The 18,805-nt window shown below is 38.6% G+C and overlaps 1 protein-coding gene across 3 annotated transcripts in view; it reads left to right on the top strand.

Moving 5' to 3' along the window:
• The window catches only part of CNTROB (centrobin, centriole duplication and spindle assembly protein), a 48,598-nt gene extending 36,766 nt beyond the window's left edge, over positions 1 to 11,832 (top strand). The window contains exons 19-21 of one of the 3 annotated variants that reach the window (XR_015554632.1): positions 8,258 to 8,329; positions 8,472 to 8,661; positions 9,083 to 11,831. The gene's annotated coding sequence lies outside the window, so the exon portion shown is untranslated. Of the gene's footprint in view, positions 1 to 8,257; positions 8,330 to 8,471 lie in introns of all 3 variants that reach the window. The other 2 variants (XR_015554633.1, XR_015554631.1) reach the window with 2 other exon arrangements.
• Positions 11,833 to 18,805: the final 6,973 nt, after the last annotated feature.

The following is an 18,805-nucleotide window of genomic DNA, read 5'->3' as shown; positions in this document are numbered from 1 at the left end:
GGCAGCACTGAGCCCAATCAGCCCGAGGATTCAATTATAATCCTAGAAAAAGAGAACACTAGGGGAAATGTTTGCACGCATACCCTGTATCTCCAGGGCCAAAGACAACGCAGTATTACATCTGCTTTTTCCAGTGCTTATCCACTTTTGTTTGCTACATAATTGGACTCCCACTTGTGCATACTGTTTTGCACCTTTAACTTATTTATTAATTAAATATAAGTTTACATTGTGAATATGAACATTTTTTCAGGCTATTAAGCGTTCTCATACATCCTAAGTACTGATGGCTTTAGAATATTATATTACATAGATGTACCATAATTGTCTATAATCAGTCCCCTAGTTTTGGACAGCAAGGTTTTGTCTAAAGGTTTTGATATGATACAATTTCGTTGCATTGAACATCTCTGTACAGAAATCTTTGTGCTAGGATCCCAGATTATTTCCTTAAGGTAATTTCCTAGAAGTAGAATTAAAGTAGGTTAAAGAGATGCATCATTTTTGCTTTTCTTTTTATTGAGATGTAGCTTACATAAAGTATGTAAATCTCAAGCTTGATGAAATTTTACATGCGTAAACACCCAAGCAGACGCTGTGCAGACCAGAATAGACCATTTCCATTTCCATCACCCGGAAAGCCTCCTCGTGCCCCCTCCCAGTCAATGCTCACGCACTCCCCAGCAATAGCCACTACTACCACCACCAATGAATATTTTTGCCTGTTCTTGGACTTCATATAAATAGAATCATCAATATGTACTTTTATGACTGACTTCTTTGTCTCGATGTCTGTGAGATTCATCCATATTGCACATATCAGTCATTTGTTCTTTTTTTCCTGCAGTATAGTATTCTGTCGTTTGAATATACCAAATTTATCCATTCTCCTTTAATAGACATTTGGGTTGTTTCCAGTTTGGGGATGTTACAAATAAGGCTGGGGTGAACATTCTCATACATTTTTTGGTGGACGTGTGCACTTATTCCTGTTGAGTATATACCTAGGAATGGAATTGCTGGTGGGTCTGTTTAGATTTAGTAGATAACTGTCAAATGGTTTTTCCAAAGTGGTTGACCAGTTTACACACCTACTAGTAATGTGTGTGAGTCCCAGTTACTCCCTATCCTCACCAGCATTCGGTATTGTCAATCTTTTTCATTTTAGCAATTCCGGTGGGTGTGAAGTGGTATCTCATTGTGGTTTTAATTTGGATATGCACATTTTTATTATGAAAGTAACGTATTTATATATATGAGAAAGTATGAGAAAGAAGAAACTAAAAATCATTCATATCCTACCATCCTCTTCCCTCCCCCTTCGACTTTATTAAATTTGGGATATGTACATATGATTTTAAGGTTGTACTTCTTTATACTTCCATTAAAAATGCATGGAAGGTACCCCTTTTTTTCTGAACTGGCATTATTTTTTAAGTTGTCAATTTGTTATTTTGGTGTCTCATTATGGTTTTATTTAGCATTTCTTTTTTTTCCTAGTGAGGTTGGGCTTTAAAAAAATTTTGTTGCTATTTATATTACCTTTTTTGTAAATTGTTTCATTCCTTTGATGAAATAGATTTTTTAAAAAATATTTATTTATTTATTTATTTTCCCCCCAAAGTCCCAGTAGATAGTTGTATGTCATAGCTGCACATCCTTCTAGTTGCTGTATGTGGCACGCGACCTCAGCATGGCCGGAGAAGCAGTGCGTTGGTGCGCGCCCGGGATCCCAACCCTGGGCCGCCAGTAGCAGGGCGCGCGCACTTAACCGCTAAGCCACGGGGCCAGCCCAAAACAGATTTTTAATCATCCCATCTAATAAGAATAACATCAAAAAGAAGTTTATATGGTAATCTCATGAATTAACAGATATGCAAAAATTCTAGATAAAATTTTAGCAATCAGAATATAATATAACTTTAAAAGGAACATATTTTAATCTTTTCTGAGTTTTTTTCTACTAAAGCTCGTCATCAGCATAACTAATATTATTGGAAAAAATTGTAAAAATTCATATAATTATGTCCATAAATGCCAAAGGGAATTCTTCATTGAAACTCTCCTAAAAGCAATAAAGGGTTGCCTCTTTAACATGACAAAAAGACTCTATTGAAAACCAAAAGTCAAAATTACACTTAATGGAGAAACATGAATTATTCCTCTTTGAAACAGGAACCAGACAAGGACACATTATCAGCGTTATTTAACTTAGCTGTAAAAATTCTGACAAAGCTGTTTGAGAAGAGAAAGAAAGATATTCATAAAGAAAAGGAAGAAATAAAACTATCATGTTTTGTAAATGAAGTGAAAAGCACCTCAAAATTACTAGAGATAAATGAAAGCATCAAAGAAAGAAGATACAACATAAATTAATTTAGGAGAATTTTCATCTTTACAATAATGTATCTCTCATCTTTGTTATTTCTTTCTATTTATCCATTTCTTTTTTAATTATAATTTTATTCCTATAAATCCTGCACATTTCTTCTTAATTTTTTCACAGGTATGTATGTTTGTATTGCTGTTATGAATGGAATCTTTTTTGTCATTACATTTACTTTCTTCTTCTTAAATATTTTAAATAAAGGCCTTTATTATATACACTGATTATAGCATAACATTTTAAACCTATTTGGAATTGCCTTTCATTTCTGTTTTTCTATCACTTAAACTGAGCATCAATTATTCACAGTCACTAATGATAGAGGTATATCACGTGAATATAGTGTTATAGTCTTGTTGAAGAAAGTTTGGAAGTTTATTTTTCTGGCTTTCATGTTGTTAAGCTGCTCCCATTTTTCTATTGTCCTTTTCCTCTTCTCATTTCCTTTTGTAATACTTTGAATCAGGTAACTGCCTGGGAGACATATTAAGGACTTTTAAATTTGGGTAATAAAACCAATCACTGGTCCCTGGTATGGAGCACTAGACCAGTTATGATTTGGTGACAGACTTTTGGCTAACCGTGACCCTGCTTTCACGCACTTGTCAGGCTAAGAGTAGTACGTTGTTCTGGCTGTATATTGCTAGCTAACAAACCACCCCAAAACTTAGTGGCTTAAACAAAAAGGTATTGCTGTTGCTTGTGTGCTGTGCATTGACAAGACTTACCTGAGTGGTTCTCGCCCAGGATTTGCAGTCAAGTGGTAGCAAATCTAAAGCTTCAACTCGGCCGAACATCCAAGATGGTGCACTTACATGGTTGGCAGTTGGTGCTGGCTGTTGGCTGGGAGCTCAGCTGGGCTTAGACTTCTCCCAGGGGCTGGGTTCTGAGAGGGAGCATGCCAAAAGTGAGCGAGTCCACGAGGCTCATACAGAAGCTGCAAGGTGTCTTTATGACCTAATCTTAGGAGTCCCAAAGCATTGCTTCTGCCACAAGGTATTGGTCAAGCAAGTCAGTAAGGCCAACCCGGGTCAAAGGGGAGGAGAACTGGCTCCCCCTCTTGATGTGAAGTGCAGCTTGCAGGTGTAGGGAGGGAAGGAACTGAGGGCAGCCTTCTTTTGAGATTGTCTACTGCACTCATACAAGTTGCAAAAATACTTGAGACAGAGCCAGGCTAGTGAGGGGTAGTTTTTTATTTCCAGTTTAGAGTGTTGTCTAGTCCAGTTCTTCTCCAACTTCAGTGTGAATACAGATTGCCTGTGGATCTTGTTCAAATGCGGATTCTGACTCAGTAGTCTGGGAGGGGGCTGAGATGGTGGTGCCCACACTGCCGGTCTGCAGACCACACTTTGAGTAGTGAGCGTCTACTTGAGCAGCGCAAGACCATTTACACTGGATGGTTACATATGATTGCCATTTAGTCTAGTAAGGTTTTAGTGTCGCTTATAGATTGGTGCCCAGCAAAGCCCATTTTCTAACTGGTTGTTCCAAGTTCCTAGAAAAACTATTGCTTTTTGTATATTTATCTTGGCTCTGACCTCCTTTTAAATAGATTCTTCTATCTGACCAGTTTTTCAGTTGATTCTCTTGGATTTTCTAGGTAGAGAATTTTATCATTGCTTTTCCTCACCAATATTATAGCATTTTAATCTGCTTTTCTTGTCTTACTTTGATGACTAGAACCTTCAAGGTAATATGAAATAAAAGTGATGATAATTGGCATTCTTGTTTTATTCCTGACTTTAATGGAACTGCTTCTAACGGTATGATGTTAATTTTTGAATCATGATGCTACCTTCTGATTTCTGGTGGATACTCTTTATCAAGTTAAGAAACTATTTCAGAACAGTTTGGTAATGTGTCATTATTAGTATTTTCTTTTGCTTTTCCAGAAACCTTTTACCTATTTGCATCTTAGCAGTCAGAAGACATTACATAAATGCTTGAGAAGTTCTAGATTTCTCTTCTAGAACTTTCTATTCATTCTGTCTCCCCTTCCCCTTTCTTTTTCGTGAAAGCTCAAGTTAGAAAAAGATAGAAAACAAACTTCCAGTCCCCCTGTGTGTTTTTCCCCCCAACCAGATTTTTTGTTCCCTAATAAGAAAGCCATACTCCTATTCACACTTTTTTTTAGCCTCTGTCTCAGGAAGGTTCCCTCCTGGCGCTGTCTTTTTTTCTAACAGACTTATTGAGATGTAATTCTTATGCCATACAATTTATTCATTTAAAGTGTATAATTAATAGTTTTTAGTCTATTCACAGAGTTGCACAACCACCAGTACAATCAATTTTAGGACATTTTCATCACCTGAAAAGAAACCCTGTACCCTTTAGCCATCATCTCCCCCAGCCTCTCCATCCCTCCCTGCTCTAAAGAATCACTAGTCTACTTTTTGTCTCTATATATTTGCCCATTCTGGACACTTCATATAAATGGAATCATACAATGTGTGATCTTTTGTGGCTGGCTTCTTTTACTTAATGCTTTTGTCAGGGAAAAGGGAGAATCTCCTTCCGCCCTTTCCCTTAAGGTTCTTATGGCTGGCCAAATAATTAAAAGACAGGTTAGCAGGAGAAAATAATACCAAGTTTAATAACATGTATACATGGGAGAAACCACAGTTTTGGCACCCAACGCAGGGCAAAAATTTCACTGGCTGGACGCTGCTTGCTCCTGGACTGCTGCTGTGGAGAGGTCCTGGACCCCTGACACCAGCTGGCAGGAGGTGAGAGTTCTTACCCCGGATCTCTGCCTGCAGGGTCCAATGGAAGTGAGAGTGGTGAGTTTTCTCTTTTTAAATTTAGGTAACAGGAGAAAATCTTGGACTCAGTGCCTCTAGGATCTAGTTGGGTACCCATTGGGTAATTGATCCGTTTCCTCCCAGAAATAGTCCTTGTCTCTGTTTCTCTTTTTGTCGTTTGTCATAACACATGGGCATCTCTATAAGCCTGCTCTCTGGGTTTTTGTCTTGTTCTGTATCTTGAGAGCTTGGCTTTGTGACCTTTCTGGTCTCCGCCATCCGGAGGATGTATGTACTGGCATACATCCTTGGCGGCCAGTCATGTAGACTGGGGTTCCGAGAAACTGTCTTTGTCTGGCTGTGCGTGCTCTCAGGGGTTTGTCATAAGGGGTCCCATTTGCTTCATAAGAGGCCTTTGTCATCTCTTGTTGTGCTTTCTTATTTTGGGGAGTGAATTCTCTGGATCTCTTTTGGGGACGCCTCTTGCGTCCGTAGTTAAAGCTTGGGATGAGTCGCTGTTAAGATTGAGATCCTACTCGTCAATGTGGATCATTTAAATTGAAAAAAACTTCTAAACTGGGGGAAAACAAATTTTGAGAGCTCTCACATAATTGTGTTATTGGTACTTATGAAAAAGGCCAGGAAAAAAAAAAAGGGACTAGCCTTAAGACCCTGACTCAGGTTACAACTGAATTGAGAAAATATAAAAGTGTAAGATTATAAAGGTTGAAATGTTTGAGCTAATTTTATATAAAGAGGTTATATCAACTTTGCCTGAGTGTGTTTTAAAATGTCTGACTGGAAATGCTTCTCTTGTCCAAAATTATAAGACCAAGACCCATTGATAAAAGTCCTAATGAAAACTATGTTTAGAGGTATAAGAGGTGATGAAATTCACATGAAATTTTGTAGAAAAACTGATTTTATTTCTAGTACAGAACTGGTTAACAAAAATAATAACTTAAATGGTGGCTAATTTTATCTAATGTCTCATGAAGTCTTGTAGGCAATCTAAATAATTATTGGGAACAAGTAACTAAATACATGAAAAAAAAATGAGTGTTGGGTGAACTTTTAACAACAATTATGTGTTATGGTGTATATAGCTTCCAAATTCTTTTTGGTGACTTAAAACTTCAGAGTTTTGCTAAATTTTATGATAAAAATTCATTGAGGGGCCAGCCCCGTGGCTTAGTGGTTAAGTGTGTGCACTCCACTACTGGTGGCCCAGGTTCAGATCCCGGTGTGCACCGACGCACCGCTTCTCCGGCCATGCTGAGGCCGCGTCCCACATACAGCAACTAGCAGGATGTGCAACTATGACATACAACTGTCTACTGGGGCTTTGGGGAAAAAAAAAAAGGAGGAGGATTGGCAATAGATGTTAGCTGAGAGCTGGTCTTCCTCAGCAAAAAAGAGGAGGATTAGCACGGATGTTAGCTCAGGGCTGATCTTCCTCACACACTCACAAAAAAAATTCGTTGAGTATCTAGATCATTTCCAAATAAGATAAAATATTAGACATTGATTGCTAAATATAGGTTTATCTACTTTGGCTTCTTATTACAGGAAAACTAAAAGGTGTTTTGGGTCTATTGGTAAACATGTCTTGTGTTTTATTAAAAGATTGTACTATAAAGTATCATGTTTCCAGAAATTATAAAGTGTTTATAAATTTTCCAAGCCACAGAATGCTAATGTAAAAGAAAGTTTATAATTGCGTACTTAGTTTTTACTTACAAATTGAGGTTTCTAAGGGTTTAAAGTTCTAATATGTGATTAAAGCTACTAGAAATCAATAAAGAAAATATGTTGGTATTCAAGGAAAGTAAAGTATGTTTTTTTTTGTAAAGAAGATATGAAAATTGGAAATATTTTGTTAAGACCCAAGTACTAGAATAGAAGAAAGGAAGGCGTGAGACAAATTCTAAATGTAAAACGTAAGTGACAAAAAGTTTGTGAATGTAAAGCCCTAAGGAGTTTTATACATGGTCAAGTTGGCTAAGATTAAAATAAATTTAATTAAGGGAATAAGTTTTAATATCAAAAGTAAGCTGGTACAGGGGCTGGCCCAGTGGCTTAGCGGTTAAGTGCACGCTGTGCTACTGGTGGCCCAGGTTCAGATCCCGGGCGCACACCGACGCACCGCTTCTCCGGCCATGCTGAGGCGGCATCCCACATACAGCAACTAGAAGGATGTGCAGCTATGACATACAACTATCTACTGGGGCTTTGGGGAGAAAAAGGGAAAAAAAAGGAGGAGGATTGGCAATAGATGTTAGCTCAGGGATGGTCTTCCTCAGCAAAAAGAGGAGGATTGGCATGGATGTTAGCTCAGGGCTGATCTTCTTCACAAAAAACAAAACAAAACAAAACAAAACAAAACAAAAGTAAGCTGGTACAAAATTAAAATTTTGTCTTCTTTCATTTAAAAGGATAATTTTATTGTACTCTTAATCTGCTCTTGATAGAGGTTTTTCTTTACCTTTGAGTAAGTTTATCTAAAGGACAGAGATCTGTTTTGTTAAGGTAATTTCCTATATTCAAAAGACTGAGGTCTCTCTATTAAGGTTTTTTTAAACTATTTTAACTCTCAGTCTGCCCTTGACTGTTTCACAATGAACATACTTGATCAAGTGTTTATGATAAACCTTCTTAGGTTGTATTAAGTGGGTGAATGATATTGATATAGGTGTTTTGAAATTGCATAACATCACTGAAATTCTGATCCATTCTGGTTATCAGTCATAATTATGGTCATTATTTAAAGTATTGTATGTCACAAAATTAACCAAATTTCTTTGTCAATTGCCATCTTGGGATCTTGTTTACAGATAGTTAATTCTTTACTCTGATGCTTTTACATGTTTCATCTTCAGAGAAGTTCCTGGAAAGGACTTGAACATTTACTCTGGAATACAGGTTTCTGACAAACTTTCTGATGATAAAACTGAACTTGGTAAGAAGTTACAGAACTCTGATAGAGAGACTGGTGACTTCATGAAGCTGCTAACAAGAAGATCAGGATTGAGAATTGATTACACAGGACTGAATAAACTGATGAGGATAATTATAATTTTTATGATTTTTCATTTAAAATATTGCTTTTTAAAATGTTTTGTTTTTTCAGATTTAAAGAAAACTTTTTCTCTTTTCTGCTGAGCTAGCTGTGACTTATAGCAGTTTGGTAAATGATACTTTTGTAAGTAAAATTAAAATATTTACCTTTTTCTTTCTACCTGATCCCTCTGGAATTTAAAAACTCTTAGTAAATAAATATTCTTATTTCATGGCAATATAAATATTTGCATAAGTTCAATAAGAATCTGTTCTCCTTATAACAGGACATGATTGAAAACATTGGTTATATGACCAAGGCTGTGACTGGAACATTGTATTTGCGATATAACCATACAGCTTTTGAGGAATGAAGATTGGACTTTATGGAGTAAAGCCACGTGGAAATATTGGCCTGGTACCTTATGTTCCAAACAGCACTTACTGCATAAGTAAGGAATGTCACTTATCTGGCAGGTACAAGTAACCTTGAAATATTTGGGGGGAACCTCAAGAAGAGAGGAATTCACCCAAATCTGTAGGTATTGCAGGCAAAGTCTGATGATGAAAGTCCTTGGCTTGGCTTTCCTGGCCTGGAGAGGCCTTTGAAGTTCAGTCTGAGATTCCTTACAAAAAGTTCCAGCAAAGCACATTTAAAAGAGCCTATATAATCAATTGCTATTCTTGCTGTACTTCTGTAAATAATTGGGCCAAATTTACTAAACCTAGACTTATATTGCAAACTAGTTAGTCTTGATTTGGCTACCTTTGATTAAAAAATGAGAGTGATTTTAGAGAGAAAAATTGTTTCAATGGAAACTATAGTATACATTTATGGATATTAGATCCTAGTTTTGTTAATTTGAGGCTTTTGTTTTGTATCTGTTGACTGGACTAGATCCTGATTTCTTCTAGTCTCCTGAAATATCTGGCTACAGATCTCCAAACTAATGTTTTTTATTTTTTTCCATCATTTTCATTTGGAATCACTGAGACCTAAACCTGCCCTTTTTCCTGAAGCCTTACAAACTGAAGCTGATGAACTTAATATAAACTTGAGAGATTTCCCAATGACATCATCAGAGACATTTTAAACTGCAAAAGATGCTTTAACGGCCCACCTGCATCACCACCTTCTAAGATGAACTTAACTGACTGGTTTATTATCAAGATCAAGAAATGTGTTCAGTGAGATGAAACAATCTACCAACGCAGCTTCTGGACTATGAAACTTTTTAAGTTTCAAAAGGACTGTGAAACTTTTAGTTTCAAAGGCGGAACTGTGGGAGATCAAAATTGGCCACCCTGAAATATGTCTCTTTACCTTCATTATTTTCTCTGATGGACATTTGACCTCCCGCAAACTGCCTCAATAATTTAACATAGAAGGCCTGTTTCAGGAAGGAGCTACTATCATATGATGGCTGTAATATAATGTAAAATAGATGTTACAATACGAAAGGCACCAACAAGCCCATCTTATTAAAAATTCTGTCTCTCCCAGGCCACATTCCCTAGATGGCCCTGCAAAGAGTTACCAGACAAATATTTACATTTATAAGGGAAATCTCTATTTGTAAAGATATCTCTCTCTCTGTATTTGGAAGAGGGGAGGATGGCCTATCTGTGGAAACTCTTATCAGTATGGAAGGAGAGGACTTAAATCTGCACACTCTTGATTACTGTAATTTCTGTCTCTCTCCCCACCCCCAACATCTTCCTTTGTCTTTAGCTGAAGATGGTATTTAAGATGAGAATCGCTGCTATTGTGTTGAGAAACTCAGTTTCCCTGGTTTCTCCCATGTATACATGTTGTTAAACGTGGTATTATTTTCTCCTGATAACCTGTCTTTTAATTATTTGGCTAGCCATAAGAACTTTAAGGGAAAGGGCAGAGGGGGAATTCTCTTCCCTGAAACTTCAAGGTTCATCCTTATAGCTTGTATCAGTACTTGATTTCTTTTTATGGCTGAATAATATTCCATTGTATGGATATACCACCTTTTGTTTATCTACTCATCAGTAATGGACATTTGGATTGTTTCCACTTTTGGGCTATTGTGAATAATACTGCTATGGATATTTGCATATAACTTTGTATGTGGACATCTGTTTTCATATACCCAGGATTGAAATTGCTGGGTCATATAGTAATTCTATGTTTAACCTTTTGAGGAATTGCCAGACTGTTTCCAAAGCAGCTGTACCATTTTACATTCCCACTAGCAGTGTATGAGTGTTCCAATTTCTCAACAACCTCACCAACACTTATTATAATCTGTTTGATTATAGCCAACCTAGTGGGTGTAAAGTGATATCTCATTGTGGTTTTGATTTGCATTTCCCTGATGGCTAATAATGTTGAGCATCTTTTCATGTGCTTATTGACCATCTGTATATCTTCCTTAGAGAAATGTCTATTCAGATCCTTTGCCCATTTTAAAATTGGGTTATTTGTCTTTTTATTATTGAGTCATATCACGAAAATTTAAAAACAACAAACTGCTAATTTCCTGAGCTGCCCGGATGCTGACTTCTTACTCATTTCCAAACCTGCTTTTGAATGAAACCAGACTTTTTTTCCTTAGAATTGCATTTCAACATTCATGTGAAGAGAACATAAGCAAGTTTAAAAACAGAAGTTTCCTCTGCCCTCAGCTGGCCAAGACAGGGGAAGGAAAGAAAAGCAATGTTCCATAGGATCATTTAAAGAAATGGTGCTTAAAAGGTGTCAGTTGGTTCTCGACTTTTTAAACAAAAACTGTGAACGTCTTATAGCCTCAGCTCAGAGAGCCCCAGGCAGAGACAGGGACTAGATGAATGGCATGGAGAGTCAATCTTTGACTCAATTAGACTGAATCAATCTTGTCATTGAGTTCCCAAGGAAATTCAATTACAGGTCAAGTGTAGGAAGCCCAGTAATTGTGGTTTAAGCAGCAGAAATGACAAGTGATCGATAGCAGCCTGGGGATGAGTTTGACTTCAAGGCCCCTCAATCTGTAGTAGAAGAAAAGGCAGGAGAGCTGCAGAGTGGAAGAGGCTTGTGGAGTTGGAGAACCAACGACTGAAAGGTTTACCCCAAGCCAAGGGGACACAGGACAGACAGGGCACTGGAAATGGCACTGCCACTCATGCCTGCGTACCCAGTCACTGACCTCACTGTGGAGACTCATGGGGCAGAGGGGCTCATGGTTGGGACCACCAGGCTGGATTAGGAGCCTCCAGCACCTGTGTCTCCAGCTGAGTGCAGTTGCATGTGACTAGAAACTCTACTACCCAGGCCAAGGTCAGAGGCTGGGGCTGTAAGAAGTGAGCTCTGTGGGGAGAGCAAAAAGTCATGACATGGGACTAGAGACAATGCCTGAGAGAAAGTGCCTCTAGGGATCCCTTTTCTCTGCTAAAGGAAGTATGAGATTCATGGAAGTAATTACTCCCTCTAGTGGTGACACAAATATTGCAAGAGGGGCTTTGTAGCTGAGTCAAAATTCAAAAGCTATAAAAATTCCACCACCTTAAAAAGAAAAATCAAATTTTTGTGTGTGGCAAAAAAAAAAAAAAAAAAAATAGAGGTACATTGCACTATAGTTTTGCAAGATGTTACCATTGGGGGAAGCTGGGTAAAGGGTACACAAGATGGTTCTGTATTATTTTTTACTACTGTATGTGAATCTACACTTACTTCAAAATAAAAAGTATAATTAAAAAATTATAAATAAAGTCAAAAGACATACAAGAAGTTGGGGTAAATTTTGCAACCCATATCACAAACCAAGGGCTAATTCTAATATACAAAGAGCTTCTAGAAATTGAGAAGAAAAAGATCACACATCCAATAGAAAAAATAAATGAGCAAAAGACATAAAGAGATAGTTCACAAAAAAGAGATATAACAAGCCTTTAAATACAAAGAAAGAAGCTCAAACTTATTTACAAGAGAAATTCAAACTAAAACTATAGTGAGACACCATTTTTTCTACACAATAAATTGGCAAAAATCTTCAAATCCAAAAGGCGAACAATGCACTGTGGTGGTGAGGCTTTAGGGACCCTTTGCATGTGCTCTTTGACCCAGCAATGCCACTTCTGGGTCAAAGATGAACATAAGATACAGACACATGCATAAAAATGACATGACATAAGTACAGGAGATTCATTGAGACACTGTCATAGCAAAAGACTGGAAACAATCCAAGTGTCCGGGAATGGGGGACTGGTTGAATAAATTACGGTCCAGCTATGTAGTAGACTAAATACAAAATAAGCTGTAAGAAAAGAGGAAGATCTCTATGTACTGCTAGAGAGAGAGTTCCTGACTTATTGCTAAGTGAAGAAAGCAATGTTCAGAACAGTATAAAGTGTATGCTGCCTCTTGGGGAAGAAAGGGGAAATCAGGTATCTGTAAAAATGATATCTCTGGGGGGAAAGGTGGAGCAGGCAAGGGTAGAAGCAAGGCTTCTCGGTGATGTCTTTTTATATAGTTGTGACGTTTAATTCTGTAAATATATTACCCACACACACACACACACACACAAAAAGATTCCCAAGACTTCGAGATGGGCAGCAGAGGAGGGTGGACTGGAATTCATCACCCATCCTTTGGGCTGACACAAGCGCAGGGGCTCAGGGATTCATCACTGGAATCACAGAGCTTGTCAGTGTTAGGGAACACCACCACCTTACAAATGTTAGTTCTGTATTTTTATGTTTTACGCAGTGAGGGAGAGTAAGGCCCAGAGTTGGAGAATTCACTTGTGTGAGGATTCGTAGTGAATAGTGTGAAAATAAGCTCTGGAGCTCAGATCATGCCCTTTCTGAGGAAGGGAACTCTTCAGCAGTAAGTCCTCTCACTGAAGAAGAGGTGGCACAAATAGAGGGGAGGAAAATGGGTCGCTTATGAGTATGTCCTCCAGAAGCCCGCTACACTCCAGACAACTGGTCACCCCATAGCTGCCAGGGTTACAAGTTCTGCATGGGCTAAAGCTCCCGCATTGTGTCACTGAGGGCTGGCAGGGCCGGTACTGAATGGCCATGCACCCGAGGTGACAGGCAGAGGACTGATTCCTCCAGTCCTGGCGGGGCTGGGGAGGCCTACCTAGCAGAGCGGGAGGGGACAGTTCACCCTCTCACCGGGAAAGGGGGCCGAGACCACTCCTCAGGGAAGGAGCGAAAAAAGCGGACTTTCCAGGCAACTGGGGGTTACGCATTTCAAATAATTTAAGCTACTTTTTATGGAAGGATTTCTAAAACCCTTTCCTTAAAAAGCAGAGCCCACTGAACATAATTTAACTTTCCCAATGACACAGGGCCGTCATTATAAATGAATTGCCCTGGGTTGTGACACAGGGCAGCCCTCAGGGACTCCTGCAGTATGAAGGTGAGGTCTCTGCCCCTTGCGGTAACACACTGCTCTTCTTCCTTCTCAGATCTTGCTTGGTATAGCCCGTCTGTCCTTTCTTTCAGCTGCCATCCGCCTGGGCTGGCAGCGACTGAGTTGCTGGTGGTCCCTCCTGCAGCTCCCCGCCCATCAGTCGCCCTGCTTATAATCACCAAGAATTTGGCGAGTGAGAAAAACCCTCCTCTGTGCAAAACTTGTTCTTCTTTTGGGGTCTTTCTGAGCCCCAGCCTCCACTAATCCTCTCCATCCTCCTTGATCAGGACTCCTTGCTCACTGCTCTGCTGCCATCACGGCTTACTCAGGGCAAGTGTAAGCTCCGTTCTGTGATGGCTCCTCTCTCTACTCTCCTTCCTCGACTGTTCTTGGTTCCTTGCTCCTGCCCCAGCCATCCACTGCTCCCCTCCCTTCCAAACCTCTATGCCGTGGTCTCTGGAAACTTGCCCAAGGTAAACAAACTTCTCTGCATAGATTTTAAAAATTAATTGTATATTTACCAAGTAACGCATACACATATGCGTTAAATGATTATACGTATTAAAGGTTCATGGTTAAAATAGCAGTGCTCTATCACACCCCTTCCTACTCCCCAGGCCCATTGCCCAGAGGGAGGTCTCCTTTAGCTGTTACATTTTGTATTTGCTTTCGTAATTTTAAATAATATGCAGGTACTGCTGTTTTTTGATTTTTCAGTTTTAGAAATTGTCTGTCAACTTCCTAATATGGCACATGATAAGTTATTTCTCTTATACACACACACACACACACACACACACACGTTGATTTCCCTCTCCTCTTCCTCTCAGTTTAGTTGTATCTAATTTTTAGATGTCAATATTCAGTATTTCCATTTGTGTGTGTGTATATATATATTCAGTATTTAATATATAATAAATATAACAAACATATAAATTCAGTATTTAATATATTATTCAGTATTTAAGTATTCTATGGTTGTGTTTCCTTTGTTTTTCATCATTTTGATTTTCCAGGAGTTAGTGATTGCCTTGTATTTTCTTTTGCTTAGTTTTCTATATACCTATCATTAATTCTTTCCCACATTTTCCTACAACCTCTCAATTTTTCCACATGATACAACACAGCAGATAATATATTGTTTTCTGAAATCCTCTCTGGAGCCCCCTGTCATCCGTGCCAATCTGAAATTTTTTATTTTTTAGGTCTGCTGTGCACATATTATTTTAGGACTTCCTGTCACTGTCGTTGCAGAATTTCTCTCAGCCTCTCTCTGGACTGAATCGCCTGCTTCTTAACTTCCACATCTTGCTCTTTCTTGGTTTAATCTCTTGCTGTGGTAGAGCACATCCTCCACTAGCTATCTGGGAGAGAGTATTTGGAGATAATTTTAAAAAATCAACTTTATTGAAGGATAATTTACCTACTATAGAATGCATCCACTTTAAGTGTATGTTTTGGTGGGTTTTAATAAATTTATACCCCTGTGTAACAACAGCCACAATGAAGATGTGGAATATTTCCATTACTCCAAAAAACTCCCTTGTGCTCAAACCCAGTCAATCCTCCTGGAAGAGTCAGCCCCCGTCTCCAGCTACAGGCAACCTTTCTGTTTTTTGTTACTATAGATTGCATTGGCCTCTCCTAGAGTTTTATATAAATGATATTAAACAGTATGTAGTCACTTGTGTCTGGCTTCTTTCACTCAGCATAATATTTTTGAGATTCATCCATGTTATGTGTGTACCAGTACATTCATTTTTTTAAAAAAACAGCTTTGTTGAGCTGTAATTGACATACAACAAACTGCATATAATTAAAGTGTACCATTTGATGAGTTTTGATATATATATGTATTTTGGAAACTCTCATCATCACTCAGCACAATTATTCTGAGATTCATCAATGTTACACGTATCAATAGTTCATTACTTTTTATTGATGAGTAGTACTCCATTGTATGGATATACCACAGTTTGTTTATCCATTCATGTGTTGATGAATATTGGATTGTTTCCAGTTTGGGCTGTTACAAAGAAAACTGCTATGAACATTTTTCATACACGTAAAGTTGCCATGTCATTTCAAGTCTTTGTATGGACATATATTTTCTCTTCTCTTGAGTAAATATCTAGGAGTGAAATGGCTGGATTTATAGTAAGTGTATGTTTTAACTTTTAAAGAAACTGGCAAACTGTTTTCCAAAGTGATTGGACCATTTTATTCTGCTGCAAGCAACATATAAGAGTTCCAGTTGCTCCAAATCCTCTCTAACACTTGGTTTTGTCAGACTTTTAAATTTTAGCAATTCTAATGGGTGTAGTTGTATCTTAGGGTGGCTTTACTTTGCATTCCCCTGATAACTAATGATGTCAAATATGTTTTCCACATGCTTATTGGCCATTCATATCTTCTTTTGTGAAAAGTCTGTTCAGATTTTTTGCCCATTGTTTATTTGGGTTGTTTGTCTCCATATTATGAGTTGCAAGAGTTCTTTACATATTCCAGATACAAGTTTTTGTCAGATATTTGTGTTCAAAATATTTTCTCCGTGTCTCTGGCTTGTCTTTTCATTTTCTTTCTTTTTTTTTTATTGTGAAATTTTTGTTGTACATTATTGTTTATCAGTCACCATGTAAGTGCATCCCTCCACCCCTTGTGCCCACCCCCCACCATCCTAGGCCCTGGTAACCACCAAACAGTTCTGTCTGTCCGTGTGTTGGTTTATCTTCCACGTATGAGTGAAATCATGCACTGTTTGTCTTTCTCTTTCTGGCTTATTTCACTTAACATAATACCCTCCAGGTCCACCCATGTTGTTGCAAATGGGATGATTTTGTCTTTTTTATGGCTGAGTAGTATTCCATGGTATATATATACCACATTTTCTTTATCCAATCATCAGTTGAGGGACACTTGGGTTGCTTCCATGTCTTGGCTATAGTGAATAATGCTGCGATGAACATCGGGGTGCATAAGCCTCTTTGGATTGTTGATTTCAGGTTCGTTGGGTAGATATCCAGCAGTGGGATAGCTGGATCATAAGGTATTTCTATTTTTAATTTCTTGAGGAATCTCCATCTATTTTCCATAGAGGCTGCACCAGTTTGCATTCCCACCAGCAGTGGATTAGGGTTCCCATTTCTCCACAGCCTCTCCAGCATTTGTTGCTTTTTGTCTTGGTGATTATAGCCATTCTAACGGGTGTAAGATGATAGCTGAGTGTGGTTTTGATTTGCATTTCCCTGATGATTAGTGATGTTGAACATCTTTTCATGTGCCTATTGGCCATCTGCATATCTTCTTTGGAGAAGTGTCTGTTCATTTCCTCTGCCCATTTTTTGATTGGGTTTTTTTTGTTGTTGTTGTTATTCAGTTGTGTCAGTTCTTTATATATTATGGAGATTAATCCCTTGTCAGATATATGGTTTGCAAATATTTTTTCCCAGCTGGTGTGTTACCTATTCATTTTGATCCTGGTTTCATTTGCGTTGTAGAAGCTCTTTAATCTGATGAGGTCCCACTTTTATTTTTTCTTTTGTTTCCCTTGTCTGAGTAGACATGGAATTCAAAAAGATCCCTTTATGGCTGATGACGAGTAGTGTACTACCTATATTTTCCTCCAGGAGTTTTATAGTTTCAGGTCTCCCCTTCAGGTCTTTGATCCATTTTGAGTTAATTTTTGTGTATGTTGAAAGAGGATGGTCTAATTTCATTCTTTTGCATGTGGCTGTCCAGTTTTCCCAGCACCATTTATTGAAGAGACTTCCCTTTCTCCACCGTATGTCCTTAGCTCCTTTGTCAATGCTTATCTTTTCATTTTCTTAACAGTGTCTTTTGAAGAGCAGAAGTTTTTTATTTGGATAAAGTACATTTTACCAGTTGTTTTTATGGTTCATGCTTTTTTTGTTGTTCTATTTGAGAAAATTTTGCTTACCTGTGTAGAGAAAGCACAGTCTAATAATGTGATTTGTGACGGGGCCTTTTGGTAAAGGTAGCGGTATCAGTTCTGCCTCTGGAGGGACTGGAGACTAAAGGTATCAGCCTGATCTCCAGAAGGGCTGAGTACTAAAGGTCTGCCACGTGGGTAATATGTGATTGAGTCCCAGTAAACACTCTGGACACCAAGGCTTAGGTGAGCTTCTCTGGTTGGCAATATTCCAGGTGTATCATCATATATCATGGCAGGGAGAAGTTAACCCTATCCATGACTCCACAGGGAGAGAGCAATGGACGCTCCACGTTTAGACCCTTCTTGGACTCTGCCCTATGCATCTCTTCCCTTGGCTGGTTTTAATCTGTTTCCTTTCCCTGTAATAAACCATAATCATGAGTATAGCTGCTTTCAGTGAGTTCTGTGAGTACTTAGAGTGAATTATTGAAACTAAGGGTGGTTTTGGGACTCCCCCAAACTTGCAATTAATGTCAGTAGTAAGGGCAGTCCTGTGTGTGGACTGTTCCATCTACTATACAGTTGGTCTAAACGCTTGCAGTTGGTGTCAGAAGTGGAATTCTCTAGAATGACCCTGACTCACTTAAACATGTGGTTTGGAAAAAGGAAGGAAGAAAGGGTGGGGGTTGATGAACTTTTTATTCCTGGATGGCTACCTAGTCACCCATAGTATGAAACTGCAGCTGCACTGTGATTAGTTACTGGAGGCAAAAGCTACCAATGGAATTTAGAAGTGATGGATCTAACTCCTGAGTTGTTGGCTCACTAGATGCATAAGGAAAAGCAAAGTAAGAAGAAAGAAGCTAAATGTATAATTTCTTGCTTATTTTCATCCATAGTACCTAAAATGAAAGTAAGGGAGCATGTTGGGACTGATCTTACTGGGCCAAGCTTGATTCCATCCAGCCTGAGTTATAGCTGCTAGCCTCAGGGCCACTACCAATAGTAAAAATTATGTTGAAACAACAGATATCAGGAAAGTTAGACTGCTTTGTGAGAGAATGTAAGAGAAAGAGGAAAGTTAAAGGACTCATCCCAGAAAGGTAGAAATCTTTAAATGGTAATTAAGAAATGGGATGAATAAAGCAGACGTTGGTGAGATAAAAACAAAGGTGTTAGCCCAGTACTCTTGGAGGTTGAGTGGACCAGTGGGAGCCCCTGCTGGTCCATCTACATCAAGGGACCCTAAACAAATCTGATTTATTCACCCCAGTTTAGAGGAATTTAAAAAGCCAGAAGGCAGGGGCCAGCCCCATGCTGTAGTGGTTAAGTTCGGCACCCTCCGCTTTGGCGGCCCAGGT

This window comes from Ceratotherium simum, chromosome 16 (genome assembly GCF_057802395.1).
Source record: "Ceratotherium simum simum isolate JZ-2026a chromosome 16, ASM5780239v1, whole genome shotgun sequence".
Taxonomy (NCBI): domain Eukaryota; kingdom Metazoa; phylum Chordata; class Mammalia; order Perissodactyla; family Rhinocerotidae; genus Ceratotherium; species Ceratotherium simum.
This window is presented reverse-complemented; position numbering and strand designations above follow the sequence as displayed.